This window comes from Leptonychotes weddellii, chromosome 11 (genome assembly GCF_054177405.1).
Source record: "Leptonychotes weddellii isolate Sample4059 chromosome 11, ASM5417740v2, whole genome shotgun sequence".
NCBI classification, from domain to species: domain Eukaryota; kingdom Metazoa; phylum Chordata; class Mammalia; order Carnivora; family Phocidae; genus Leptonychotes; species Leptonychotes weddellii.
Genome location: NC_138379.1, coordinates 58,567,735 through 58,583,344, shown reverse-complemented (window position 1 = coordinate 58,583,344; position 15,610 = coordinate 58,567,735).

Here is a 15,610-nt window from a genome sequence, read left to right as displayed (position 1 = left end):
GGACCCCTTTCAATATTTCTTGTAGGGCTCGTTTTGTATATGCAAATTCCTTTAGTTTTTGTTTGTCCTGGAAGCTTTTTATCTCTCCTTCTATTTTCAGTGACAGCCTAGCTGGATATAGTATTCCTGGCTGCATATTTTTCTCATTTAGTGTTCTGAATCTCTCATGCCAGTCCTTTCTGGCCTGCCAGGTCTCTGTGGATAGGTCTGTTGTCAATCTAATGTTTCTACCATTGTAGGTTACAGATCTCTTCTGCTGAGCTGCTTTCAGGATTTTCTCTTTGTCTCTGAGACTCATAAGTTTTACTATTAGATGTTGGGGTGTTGACCTATTTGTATTGATTTTGAGGGGGGGTTCTCTGTGCCTCCTGGATTTTGATGCCTGTTTCCTTCCCCAAATTAGGGAAGTTCTCTGCTATAATTTTCTCCAATATACGTTCTGCCCCTCTCTCTCTTTCTTTTTCTTTCCAAAGAAAGAAGCCCTCTCTCGAGTTCTGCCCTCGTGATCCAGAGTTGTTTATCTCTCTTTTTCTCAGCTTCTTTATTCTCCATCATTTGGTCTCCTATATCACTAATTCTCTCTTCTGCCTCATTTATCCTAACTGTTAGAGCCTCCATTTTTTATTGCACCTCATTAATAGCCTTTTTGATTTCAACTTGGTTAGATTTTAGTTCTTTTATTTCTCTAGAATGGGTTTCTCTAGTATCTTCCATGCTTTTTTCAAGCCCAGATAGTATCTTTATAATTTTCATTCTGAACTCATCTTACTAATGTCTGTATTGATTGGGTCTCTGGCAGTCAATACTGCCTCTTGTTTTTTTGTTTGTTTGTTTGTTTTTTTTTGAGGTGAGCTTTTCCATCTTATCATTTTGTCCAGAGGAGAATAGATGAAAAGGAGAACAAAATGCTAATAGGGTAACAACTACCACAGAAAAATATACACTAAACAAATCAGAAGGGACCCAAACTGGGGGCAAAAGAAAGGGAAAGAAAGAAAAAAAGAAAAGAAAAAGAATATGTTAAAATATGATCAGGCTGGTGAATAGATCAGTGCCACCACTAGATTTTGGGTGTATTTTGGTCTGTTAGGAGAAACTGCCTCCCAAAATTTTAAAGAAAGAAAAACTTGTATATATACAAAAATAACGGTAAATATGATGAAGGGGTGGACTATGACTGCAAGGATGAAAATTATAAAAGATTTTATAAAAGGAATTGATAAGAAGTTGGTTGAAAATAGAAAGAAGAGAAATTTTTAAAAAATGGGAGAGAATGTGATCAGGCAGGAGACTAGGACAAAGCCATACACTAGAGATTTATGGTATATTTTGGTCTGGTAGAAGAAACTCTATCCCAAAATTTTAAAGAGAGAACAACTTATATACAAAAAATAAGGTTTACTACAATGAAGGGATAGAATATGACTATAAAAATGAAAAATACAAAAGATTTAAAAGGGATTGATAAGATGTTGGTTGAAAAAGGGAAAAAGAAAAAGAAAAAAAAGCGTATTTAAAAAATTAACTTTGAAAGACTAAAGAATCATGGGGGGGAAAGCCATGAATTCTATGTGTAGTATTCCCCTAGTGCTGGAGTTCTGCTGTTCTCATTGATGAGTAAACTTGGTCTTGGTTGGCTGTTCTTGCTGATCTTCTGGGGGAGGGGCCTATTGCAGTGGTTCTCAAATGTCTTTGCCTGAGGCGGAATTGCACTGTCCTTGCCAGGGGCGGGCTAAGTAATCTGCTCGGGTTTGCTCTTGGTAGCTTTTGTTCCCTGAAGCCTTTCCATACAGCTTTGGAGGATGAGAAAGAAAATGGCAGTCTCCCGATCTCCACCCTGGAGGAGTCAAGAACTCGGGGCTGCACTCCTCAGTGAGCCCCCAGAGAAAAGCAGTCCATCTATCCTGTCTCCCTGGTCTCTGGCCGCACTCTGTGCTCACCCGGCCTGTGACCGAGTGTTTCTGTCTCTGGCACACGACCCTGTTTGGAGTCTCCAAACCCAGCAGATTCCTGTGGTCTGCTCCCACACCACTCCTCCCAGGGGGAAGAAGGGAGGTCTCCCTGGATCTGCCAGTTATTGGGTCCCTGCTGGAGGAATAGTGGCCCAACTATGCCATGGATCACAGTTTATGGCAACCCCGAGCTGAGAGCCCACTCCTTGGCTCCATCTTTGCAGCTGGCTTCCCCACTCTGATACCTGGGAGCTCTGCCACACTCTGGCATCCCCGGCATTTCTGTGACCCCAAGGGTCCTGAGACCACACTGTCCCAGTGAGGGTTCCACCCCCCGCTTAGCCACTGGAGCAACATGCCTAAGCGGAGCAGACTTCTAAAAGTTCTGATTTTGTGCTCCGCTGCTCTATCACTTGCCAGTAGCAGCTGACGGAGGCTCCCCTCCCCCGCCATCTATCTTCCCAAATATCACCTTGGATTCACTTCTCCTCACATCCTACCTTCCAGAAGGTGGTCGCTTTTCTGTTCAGAGAGTTGCTGCTATTCTTTTCTTTGATCTCTTATTGAGTTTGTAGTTGTTCAGAATGGTTTGATACCTATCTAGCTATATTCCTGGGACCAGACAAAATTTAGGTCTCCTACTCCTCCACCATCTTCCTCCTCCTCCTTCTACCTGCATTTAAATTTAACCTACCAAATTCCATCACCTAAACCATTCCTAAAACTTTCCCTCTTTCCACAAAAAAAAAAAAAAAAACTGTCCATGAATAGCACAACAGAACTAACTGTCCAGAGGAGAGTAACTGTCAAGTCCTGAGTCTCTATTCAAAACAATCCTATGTGTGCAGGATGTTGGGGTTTCAGTCAAAAAGTTATCAGATTTCAGTTAATAATAAGCTTGGAATAAACCTGGGTAAATGGGAAGAAACTGCTAAACACCTCTCTTAGTCTTAAATTGTGCTGAGAAAAGTATAATGGCATAACAGAAACAATCCTTGTATATGTGGCATCAATCATGGATTAGTCAGCATATAACACTGGAAAGTGTGTTCACATCTGGAATATTGACAAAACCGAGTGTATGCAGAGAGAGACAAGCAAAATACTTAATGACTTGGAAAATATGTCCAAAGAACAATAGAAACATCTAGGGATATAGAAGACCAATGGGTCATTTTCCCATCCAGATTGTTCTCCTTCCTGACTTCTTATTTTCTCTTCTGTCCCCATCTTACACCATGCCCTGTCATAGGCACTAGGAAACCAAGGTGATTGATTAGGTTCATCTCTGATTCCAGTCCCTGAGCCACTCATCCTCAGAATCCAAACACTGGATGCAACATTGCAACTCTGTCACAAATACCTCATGCTAGCTTACTTGTGATGGGGGCACTTAAGCACACTTGAGTTAATACTATTAGTTGAGTACATATTATTGCATAGTGGAAAGAACATGGGCTTTCCAGTCAGATAAAATTGGGTTAAAATTCCATTCTGACCAATACTGTCTGTGAAACTTATATTTGCAGAGGGTTTGGATTACATGGTGATGATAATGACTCGAATAACACTGGTGAATGCACTCAGGAAAAGGTCAGGAGCATTGTAGTTACTCAAAGATGTTAGTTTCTAAATCTCTCTATTCTTACTAGTCTGAAAGCTCCTTTGAACTTTTTGAATTTTTCTTGACCTATTAATCCAGGGCCTAATGCACTTGGCAAACATTTGTTAAGTTACATGTTTTACTAGATGAGTTATAGTTCTTTGTCTTAGAGGATTGTTAGAAAGATTAACTAAATGAAGGAATAGGCTTGCTTTTTAAAAACTATAAAGCATCATGCCTATATGTGACAGGGATGATGATCATGACCACAATAAAAAAGGCAGCATATACAATTGTCAAACCCAGTGTCACAGACAGGAAGTCTAAGGAATGAATAACTGTTAATAATAATGGTGGTAGCTCACCACATTAAACTTAACAACGGGTTTAATTCTCACAGCAACTCTTTGAGAGAAGTACTATAATTTCTCCCATTAAAACAAAGAAATTGCGGTACCAAGGGATTAAAGAATCTTCTTAAGAGAGCACATCTAATAAGTCATGAAACTGTGATTCATGGTCTCACTTCAGAATCTAGGCTAAGTATAAAAAGCCCCCTTGTCAGATCAAAACCAGGGTGGTGCCACAGCTTTGGTCAATGGTCTCTGCATGCTTAATTCATATACATCAAAACAAGCTGCATTATTTTTCAGAAATCCTGAGATGTTTCCATCTCATTCTGTACATCATTTGCCATGCAAAAATAGGTCTCTTTGCACCCTGAGAATAATGGACTGAACTTGGCAGAGACTATCATGATGAAAGCTATTCTGCCTGACTGTTGTTCTATTCAGATACTTTCATTTCTTCTGTCAAATCCACTTGTTCTGTGCACTTGAAAATGGCTGTGCTTTTTCCCCAGGCAACTCCTCAAGCAAACACTGTTGCTCTTTCCTGTCACCAGGCTTCCTGGATAATTGGAAGGTGTCCATGAGTGTTGGCATTTCCACAGCAGCTGTTGACTCACTCTCAAACACAACAGGGGAAAATGCCTTAATTTCTAAAGAAACAAATCTTCACTACAGTCCAACCAAATGGATATGGATTGTGACAGTCCACCATGAAATGACAAACACACTTATGAAATCTTCTTTCAGCTGTATGGATCCAAATGATTCTGAAAACAGAGCCAGGTTCCAGATATGCAGGCTTAATGTACCTAAAATGATTGCAATATAGCATGACAGAATAAAGATAAAATAGAATTTCCAAGAGTTTTCATAAAAATTGCATTGAACTATTGGAGAAACTGTAATAGCTACTGTTTGTGGGCTTGTTCTGTGCCAGGAATTGAGCTAGGCACTTACCTCATTTGTTCTCCCATCCATTGATTCATTCTTTTGAGAAAATGATAACCACCTACAGTGTGCCACGTGCTATGGTAGGGGCTTGGAATAAAATAATAATATACATGGGGTCCCTAACATCATAGAGCTCATAATCTAGTGGAGGAAACAAATGTTAGACACATTGTTGAAAAGTAATTTTTTTCTAAATTGAAATATAATTAACATATATTAGTTTAAGGTGTATAACATAGTGATTCAACAGTTCTATACGTTATTCAATGCTGACCACAGTAAGTGTAGTCACCATCTGTCCCCATATAACATTATTGAAATATCATTGACCATATTCCCTATGCTGTACTTTTCATCTGGGACTTATTTTATAACTGTAAGTTTGTACCTTTTAATTCCTTTTATCTATTTTTCCCACCTCCCCTTAACTCCCCTCTGGGAAAATGTCTGTTCTCTGTATTTATGAGTCTGTTGTTGTTTTTATAGTTCTTTGTTGGACTGTTTTGTTTTTTAGATTCCACATATAAGTGAAATCATATTTGTCATTCTCTAACTTATTACATTTGACATAATACCCTCTAATCCATCTGTGTTATCACAAATAGCAAGACCTCATTCTTTTTAATGGCTAATACTACATTGCAGATATATACCACTTCTTTATTCATCTGTAGATGGACACTTGGGTTGTTTCCATATCTTGGCTATTGTAAATCTTGCTGCAATAAACATAAGGGTGCTTATATCTTTTCTAATTAGTGTTTTCATTTTCTTTGGGTAAATACCCAGTAGTGGAATTACTAGACCATAGGGTGTTTCTATTTTTATTTTTTAAGGATAAAAGTAATTATTTAAATTAAAATTATAAGGTCTAAAAAAGGGAGAATTACTTGGACCTCTATATAATTCCCACTGGAGGAGATAGTTGAATTAAGATGTGAAGTATAAGTGGAGGTCAGGAGGAAAAGTAAGAAGGAGAGGAACAGAAGAAATTGCATGGGAGAAGTCATTTAAACAACTTTGAAAGGCAAGTGTTGTTCTTTCCTTGTAGAGCTAAGGACAATGAGGTGCAGAGTGGATTAGTAACTTGCTTAAGATCACACACTAGTAAATACTAAATCTCCAGATTTGAACCCAAGTAAACATTTTTCCCTAATAATTTATTTTCCATAGAAATTGTAGAACAGAATATCTTTCTATCCATCATTAATATTTTACCTCTAAAGAGATATTTTTTCTGTTGCCAGGGATTTTTTTCTCCATATCCATGGATGATAATAGATTAATGTAACTTTTAACTTTAAAAGTGACACCTGTATTGCTCAAGATACATAACTGAAAGGAACTAGTAATACTTGGTTTCTTTTCTATCACTAGGAAAAGGAAAAGTACTCTTCTGTCTTTTCAGAATTCTCTCACCAATAAGGATTTAACTCTGATATATTAAAAGTAAAATAAAAAAAACCCCAGATATCATAGTTGATAGTTGTGTGAGGTCCTGATATCACAAAGATGGAGATAACAATGGTTAGAGTTGTGAGCACCTTCCATGTTTTAAGGCATCTTACTCCTGGAACTCTTCTCTGTGCCAAAATATTTTGGCTTACAAAGAGACAATAATAGTAATAACACCAATCCCAACGGTAGTTATCATTCAGGGGGAGCCTATGTAACAGGCACTTAGCATTTTGTTGATGTTTAAGACACACATTTTTTGGTCTTTATAATCAAAGACAACTTAAAATTATTTAGCAATTTTCTTAGTTGTAAATGAAATAATGCATGCTTCTTATAATCAATGAATTCTTCAAATCAACAACATATGACAACGTATTTATTTTTAATCCTCACACCAACCTATGAGGAAGTCCCAATATATTTCTTTTACAAATAAAGAAACTGAGTCTTAAAAAGGTCAGGTCTCAGATTGCACAGCCAGTAAGTAGGCAGACTGATTCTGACCCAGATCTGTTTGACTAAAGTTTGTGTTTTCTTTAGTCTTTGAAACACAGTTATGTCCTAGAGGTTTGCTTTAAAGTGACCTAGTTACCCAAATGGTCATTATTGGATCAATGTTGTTTTCTGTGGTCATGTCACTGCATGTGCAAATTTATTACATGTGCTTGATTTCAGATTTGGCCTCCTCAGGCACATAACATGAGAACATTTTGGATTGTATACTAAAAAGAAACCTAAAGTTCCAGTTGGATTTAAAAACAAATGAATAAATCTCCAATTAAGCAGTGTGTATCTCATAGCAATTTGGAATAAAGGATTTTTTTTTTCACACAGTTTGGGTTTGAATTTTGTTTCTTCAACTTTGCAAGCTTGAGCAAATAATGTACCTTTTTTGAGTCCAGTCTCATAGTCTATTGTATGGTGCATTCAGTGTTTATACAAACCCTCACCATGTCACCTGGTACAGACTGGACCTGGAGTCAGAAAAATGAGCAGATAGACAAGCCCCCAGTTCCCTTAGAACATTACAAAGAGCATGCTTGGGATGACCCACAGCTGGACACACCATGGAGCTATGGTCCAGGAAAGGATCCTTTCTCCACAAAGTGACAAGGAAGTGGAGTATCTGTGCCACTGCTGACACTTCTGCCATGAGTTCTAATCTGCATTAAGTGATTTGTGTTTGAACAGCAGCTGGTATGATGATATCTCCTCTATCAAACCAAGGGCACAGAGCCACAAGCATTACTTAGTACATGCTGGAAAACCAGGATAAAAGGCTCAGCAGTTGCATGACAAATTAAAATATCAATACTGAAGTTCAGGATTATTTTGAGAATTAGAATATACAAGGCTTAGCAGCACTTCGGATATGGTAAGTTTTCAGTTAATGATATCAATGATGGTGATGATGATGATCGTGAGTATTTGAATAAGACCACTTCATCTTAGATTCTATTAAAACATACCAATCCTGGGCCCCTGGGTGGCTCAGTTGGTTAAGCGACTGCCTTCGGCTCAGGTCATGATCCTGGAGTCCCGGGATCGAGTCCCACATCGGGCTCCCTGCTCAGCAGGGAGTCTGCTTCTCCCTCTGACCCTCCTCCCTCTCATGCTCTCTGTCTCTCATTCTCTCTCTCGCAAATAAATAAAAAATTTTAAAAAATAATAATAATAAAATAAAATAGAGTCTCCTTAAAAAAAAAAAAAACCAATCCTTTGCTCTGTATTAGGCACTATGCTAGTGCTAGGAAAATTATCTTATTTAGACATCATAAAAACCTTAAAGCCTATTTCTATCTCCATTTTGTAGATGAAAAAATGAGAGCTCAGAGAGAAGACTGAGGTTTTCTGACTCTAAGCATGGCATGACACTATAAAGTCTTATTAAAAAGAGTCCTCTCTATAAAAATATCTGTCACAGGATCACTTTTCTATATATGATTTTGTGTATTTCAAAGTATTTTATGCATATTTCTTTGGTATTTATTTGACACCCTATAGAAAGGAGTTGTTGAAAATATAATATGTGGATCAGAAACCAGATTTTATTTTTCCCCTTTCAAAACCCAACAGGCCCATTAAAAGACCATCTATTGAAAATTCTTCCAATGGCTTATATTGTTGAAGATTTAGAGCGACTGGTACTCTTATAAATCACTGGTTGGAAAGCTAGCAATTTCTTATGAATATAACATACATCAACCCTGGGACCCATTATTTCCACTCCTAGGTATCTATCCAAGAGAAATGAAATGTCCAGAAAATATTTATACATGAATATTCATAGTCACTTTATTCATAGCTGTCCAAATTTGTAAATGGCCCAAATGTTCATCAATTGCAGAATGGGCAAACAAAATGTGGTAAATTCATATAATGGAATACTACTCACAACAACACAAATGACTCTTAAAACACATTTTTTCCAATGAAACATTTCTACGATGATGGTATTCAGAACAGTGGCTGCCGGGGTGTGGGGCATTGACTTAGAAGGGGAATAAAGAAATGTTCTTGAGTGATGGAAATGTTCACTATCTTAATAGAGTGTGGGTTAGGTCAGTATAGAAATTTAACACTCATTGAACTGCAACAGTTAAGATCTGTACCTTGGACTATATATAAATTATATGCCATAATAAAAAGAAAACACAGCAGATACCATAATTAGATTTTCATCAAACTAGTATTTTACTTCAGGCACCTGGGTGGCTTGGTCGGTTAAGCGTCTGCCTTCGGCTCAGGTCATGATCCCAGGATCCTGGGATCGAGTCCCGCATCGGGCTCCGTGCTCCATGGGGAGCCTGCTTCTTCCTCTCCCTTTGCCTCTCCCCCTGCATGTGTTCTCTCTCGCTCTCTCTGTCACTATCTGTCTCTATCAAATAAATAAATAAAATCTTAAAATTTTTTTAAAAAATAAATAAAATAAAAAAATAAAAAAAAACTAGTACTTTACTTCATCTCTTCCGATTGAAAATTGTTTTTAAGGATATCCATAAGGACAAATTCTGAGACAATTTTTATTAAGTTCCAAGCCCAAGTGCTTTTACCACTATGGCAGAGTTTGGTAATTACTCCCCAGTATCCAATCACCCCTTCCGCTTGTGTAATTCCCAAGTTTAGGTAGGCACATGGATCACCAGCTAAAGACCACACTCCTCAGCCTTTCTTGAAGGTAGGTGTGGGCATGGGATTAGGATCTGCCTAATTGAACATAATGTGTGTAACTTCTACATTATGACCTTAAAAGGGAGAGAACATACTTTCTCCCCCCTTCACACTTTTCTGCTGTGCAAAATGTACTCCCAGCAGATGGATGTTGAACAAACCTCAAACATGTGGATAAGACAAGGATGGAGCCTTGATATAAGAAGAACTTGGATTCTCTCTCACAGCCCTGGAATGCCTACTGAGACTTCTAAAGCAGAAAGAAACTTCTCTCTTGTTTAAAATACTGTATTTGAGAAGATTTTGTTATAGCCACCTAATCCGTACCCTAATTACTATAACCATCCTATGTTTAGGCAACCTCCTTAGGACCCTGTTTCAGGGATCCACTAACATCTGCTTGAGGAGAGGACTGCAGAAAGGTCTGGTGGGTCTGCAGGATCACTGTTTCTTACACTGGATCCTTGGCCCTCACAAATGAATCTCCAGCCCCAAATGAAGCAGCATCTCTGAGAGAGATACAGGCTACCCCTGTATCTCCAGCTACTCCATGGCTTGCAAGCCACTTCATAAACATTCTATCCCAGGTGCAGAGTACTGAAACAGCCAGCAGATGGACCTTCATAGTGAACCTCTCAGGCTGCATTTCTCCAGAGGAAAGACTATGGAGGAAATACAGAATCCTTCCTCAAAGTTTTTTCCTCTGGCTCCCTGAAGATTATTTCCTATCATTCAGACCTGGCTTTTAAGGTTTCATTCCATTTAACCAGTTTATCTGCTTATTTTAGCTTCATTTGCTCCCAGTTTTGGCACAACAAACTTGTTCTATCTCACTGCTTTTTAATCTGCCTACATGATAACCTCTGGATCAATGCTTACTTTCCTGAAGTGAATGAGCCCAAGAGACTTAATTAACCTCTTAGATATTTCCTTTCACTTGGCAATTCCAAAGTAAATTCATTTTTTTCAGCATGTTTTAACTTCAAACAAGCCTTGAGTTAGGCAGAAAGTTATAGCCTTTCCATTTGACAGATGAGATACTTGAGGCACAGTAAAGAAAATAAATATGTCCAAGATTACATAAAGAGTTGGTATGAAACTGGGTGTCCTGGTTACAAGTCTAATACTCTCTTTATGAAACTATGATCTCTCTCCTTGGTACCTCATTTGAAAGGCAGGATTGTAGATATAAGTAGAGTACCAACTCTCTAGGTGAGGGCTTGATGAGTAAGGACAAAAAAAGGAAGGGTTTTAAATTCCAATAATTTAATCCTCTTTCCCTGTTTTGGTAAATGGCACCACCATGAATCCAGTGGTCTGAGACAGAAAAAAAGACTTTATCCAAACATTTCCCTTTTAAGCATTTCCCACAACAATCATCTGTCAAGTTTTATTATTGTGACCTTTTTACTATTTGAAAAGATATGTCCAACTCTTTTATCCTGACCATTACTGAATAAGGCCTTTATGATTTTCAGCCTGGTTTAATCAATAACATTAGAACTTTTATCCTCATCTCTATTTTTTTATCTCCTCTAGTCCATCCTGCATGCTGCTGCCTCATGATCTTTCTATAATCTGACCTTGACACTTCCTGCTTGAGCTACTTTAATTGCTTCCTTGAATTTTCTGGATGAAATTCAGATTCTTTCTCCTTGCATACAGGACTCTTCCTATTCAGATACCCATGCAATAATGCAGATATCTTTCTTTCCCTTTGCTGCATTCACCCTTTGTTCTGCCAATACCAAGCTACTTGAGGCTTCTCTAATGTATCGTTCTATTTGCTGTCTCTCTACTGACATCTGAAAACTCAATATATTTGGAGACTGAGGGATAACATAAGTGTGTAAAATCGCCTAGGTGTAAGGTGATAGGGAGCAGTAGAAAGTGCGGGACGTGTGCAGAAAAGCATGGAAGGTCAGATTTCAATCCTGTGCTGCGATTACACAGAACTGCTATGAAGCCCTTTTCCAACTGCAGCGGCCAGACTGTTACCCTTGATGCTTCCGCGCTTGCTGATGCAAGTACTGGCAGGGTCTCTCCCCCGTGACTTTGTCTCATTCAGTCCGATGGAGTCTTACAGACTCAACTCCTCATCCCTTCCTCTGATCCCAGGCCTCTTCATTCGGCATCATTCTTCTCACGTGGGGCCCTTTTGTGTGTCTTTGCCACCTCTATGACAAGCCGAGAGCCTTGGTGGTATGAGTCTGCTTTTGTCTCGTTTAACCTCCACTTCCAGTGCTTAGCACACAGTTAGTTCTCAATAAACATTTGAGTGGATGACTGTGTGAGTAAATCAGTCTGTCTGAATGGGAGGAATGTCAAGGGATAAATGGCCTGAATATAGGATTCCGGGCTACCTATCTGGAATATCCGTATTGAGAGGGAATAAGTTTTCCTCCGCCATACCCACCCCATTTTCATGGTAGAAGGAATGTTTTCCAGAGCTCTGAGGTGTGCCATTTCTCCTTCAGGTCACCATGTTCCACTTTTCATTTTAAATAGCTAAAAGTCAGCAATCTTGGCTTAAACAGAAATACCCTTTTTTCCCCTGAAAATCGCAACTAAGCTTTTGTTCTGTTTTCTTTTGCAGTTATTTGACTGTCACTGAATTGTATATAACAGAGAAATGCCACCTCATCAGAGTTTCATTTCCAAACAAATACCACATTATGAAAAGCAATTAAATATTAAGATCATAATCTCTTGATCTTCAATAATCTATGTATATATAATGTAGCAAGTTAGATAATGGGATCGTAATTGGCTGAGAAAATGAGGTTGGAGGAATTCTGACATGAGATGGGCTTCAGGAGGAATGAAGGAGGCAAACATTCAGTGTCTTTGGTGTAAGGAGACAGAAAGCGGCTAGTGGAAAGAATCCTTGTAGAAGGTGGTGTGGTTATTGAGCTTGGTAACAAACTGGGGAGGGGTAATAAGAACAAACTTATCAATTGCCCCTAGAAGATAGGAAAGGACTCACTTTTTCCCTTGAAAATTGGGGTGCTTCATAAATACTGGGTGCCTAATAACTAGAAAATCACAGCTCTCCTAAATAGCAAGAAAGCAGAAATAGGCAAGACATCTAGGATTGAAGTTGCAACAGAGTTCCCAAGGCAGATTTGTGAAGGGAATAGGGGGCATCAAGCTGCTGCCTAGTTAGAATGAGATCATTAAGGGAATGTGATTGTAATCAAGCTACTTCTGTGCATGACACCAGGATCCCACATCTGCCTGAGACTGCAAGCTCTGAAGACATCACTGATTGAAGTTGGAAAAATGGTAATAGGAAATCAGAGCCAGATAAGCTGTTTTTCTCTGAATTAAGTGTTGAAGAACAGAGAAAGGCCTGTCATAGAGTCAGGAGAGACTGTCAAAAACTTTTTGTTCTATTCCCCTGCCTTCAGGAGTAATGACCTCTAAGCCAACATGGGTAGAAGTGAGGATCTGCTTAACTTGCAGCAAAAAAGCTCCTTCCACTAAGCCCTCTAAGGAAGGAATTATATGAGTCTTTACTTAATTGGAGTATTTTTTTTCCATTTATTGGGGCAAATTCTGAAGACCAGAGAAGTAGCAAATGTGTTGATTCTCTGTTTCCTATCACTTTCTGGGACAGTACACAGGGATCTAGCTGGCAGACCATTGGACTCTAGGAGATAGACCACAGTCCTGGGGCACTGAGACTTTTAAGCTGCATGGTTGGGGAAGAACCAGCCCCTGGGGTCCAAGCCTTGTGGTTAATCATGTGGTTATTATGACATGGAAAGAACTTTGGCCTCCAGCCCTGTTCCATGACCTGAGCATTTATAGTTGGAAAAGACACCCACCTTTAATGTGATTAGATGGCTGAAGTCCTATGTCATTCACCAATTTAAAACACTTCAAAGGCCTTCACTGCCAATAGAATAAAATCCAGACTCTACGTCATGGCATGCATGGCCTTTCAGTGTCTGAGGCCTACCCACCTGTTCAAATGGATCTATTCCACTCCCTCACATACCCATTCTATTTGGGCACAACTTGAAGGCTGACCTTTTCCATGCCCCTTCACCTTTGCATATATATTCATTTTGCCTTCAATATTTCCACTCAAACATACCTATGCAAATTCTTTTTTTTTTTTTTAAGATTTTTATTTGACAGAGAGACAGCCAGAGAGGAAACACAAACAGGGGGAGCAGGAGCGGGAGAAGCAGGCTTCCCACAGAGCAGGGAGCCCAATGCAGGGCTCGATCCCACGACCCTGGGATCATGACCTGAGCCAATGGCAGATGTTTAACAACGGAGCCACCTAGGCACCCCATACCTACAAAAATTCTTACCTACCCTTTGGCACCTGCTCTAGCACATGCTTCTCTTATAATGATGAAATGGATCCCCTCAAAAGATCTACTTCTTCCCTTTCTTTGGCCACCATGCCCCTCATGCATTCCTCTATCATTGTACGTGTGAGTCCAGTGCAAGAAATCACTTAGAACAGCACTTTGCAAATAGAATCATTAGTAAATGTTAAATGGTAGTGTTTTTTTAATCATTTTGCAATTATCAGTTTATATATGCATCTGTCTCTACTATTAGACTATAGATACCTTGTTTATCTTCTCACTCTGAGTGCTGTCTTTCCAGTGCTCTCTCTAGTTAGAATACAAGTAACTTTTATTTTTATTCTCAGGTGAAGGCAGGCTATTGTGATATGAAAAGTTTTAAAGGGAAGAAATATTTGGGTTCAAATCCTAATTCTTCCATTTATGCCCTGGGATTTGCAGTATATATCTTAACTTCTTAAATCCTTAGCTTCCTCATTTTTAAAATAGGGGTAAAAACAGCTACATCATGTTTTCTTAAGCCTATATGGAATCATATTTATTGAATCATATTTATTAAGTATCTGGCCCACCGTAGGATAACATGTATGTCTGACTCTGACCTGGAGATGAAAATCATCGGGATGCTGGAATGGGAATGTGTTAACACAAGAAATTTATTAGAAGAGAAAGTTTTTCTAAACTTCAGAGATTATATATTTTTAAAAAATGAGTCATAAACTTTCTTAAACAACTTTGTTCTTTTATTGTGAAATACAAAAGGATGTAATTGTGTGCATTTGGCAAAGATTCTTACCCTTAATGTGAAACTTGAGGAAATCCAAACTGCAATCTAGAGTTAAAAATCTGATCCGGAAGAAAAGTATTCATTGCCTTTAGAAAGTGACTTGGTGAAGAAATACTTGAGCTCAAGGGGAAAGAATTTAGGACATTTAAACTTAAAAGAATAATACTTCACTTTGAACCTGATGCTGGAGGAATCAGGAGGATTTAAGTTTTTGGATAAGGCTGGTTCTCTCTGTCTTTCTCCTCTCCCTCCTTGCCTCTTATTCTCTTCTCTTTGCAGAGCAATAATTATCAAAAAGAATCAGCTTTTTAAGCATGAACTACCAAAGACTAATTTACTGTAGAATCACTACAGGTAAAATCATATTATTCTTTTGTTACCCATGTCTATCTTTCCGATTGAAGAATAACAGGAGGAAAGAGCTTTATGAAGGAAAGAAAGGAGAATGGCTTCCGGTTATTTAAGAGTCATTACTGGGGGAGGGTAACAGTCTCTTCAGTGCTACGTGGTGCAAAGCATGCGGGTGCATTTAAAATTTTTTCATCCTTGTCAGATTTCCTATGTTTTTAGGCACAGTGTTCAGCCTCATGTATTATTCCCTTGTCATACATTTGTTTGTTTTGTTTCTTAAGGATAACAACCCAGATTTTACATTATTCTACTAATTAAGAATTTTATTTACTGTGCATCATTTTTATTGATATTCACAAAAAACTTGGTGAGGAAAGGGAGACCAATACAATGTCTTGCACTGAAAAGGAAATGTAACCGCAGAGTCAAGAAGTCAAATGATTTTGCCCAAGATTACACAATACATGATTCAAACTAGCATCTCTAAACTCTGGACTTGGTTAGTGGTGCTAGCAGGTGCTAACTGTGGGCAGAGCAGCAGCACCTATCCATGAGTGGTATAGGTTCTGAACTCCAGACCCATCTTACCAAGTGTTACAGATGCTTCATTGATGTAAAAGCATCCTCTCTTTTTCTGTTGCTTGTCTGCTCAGATGGGA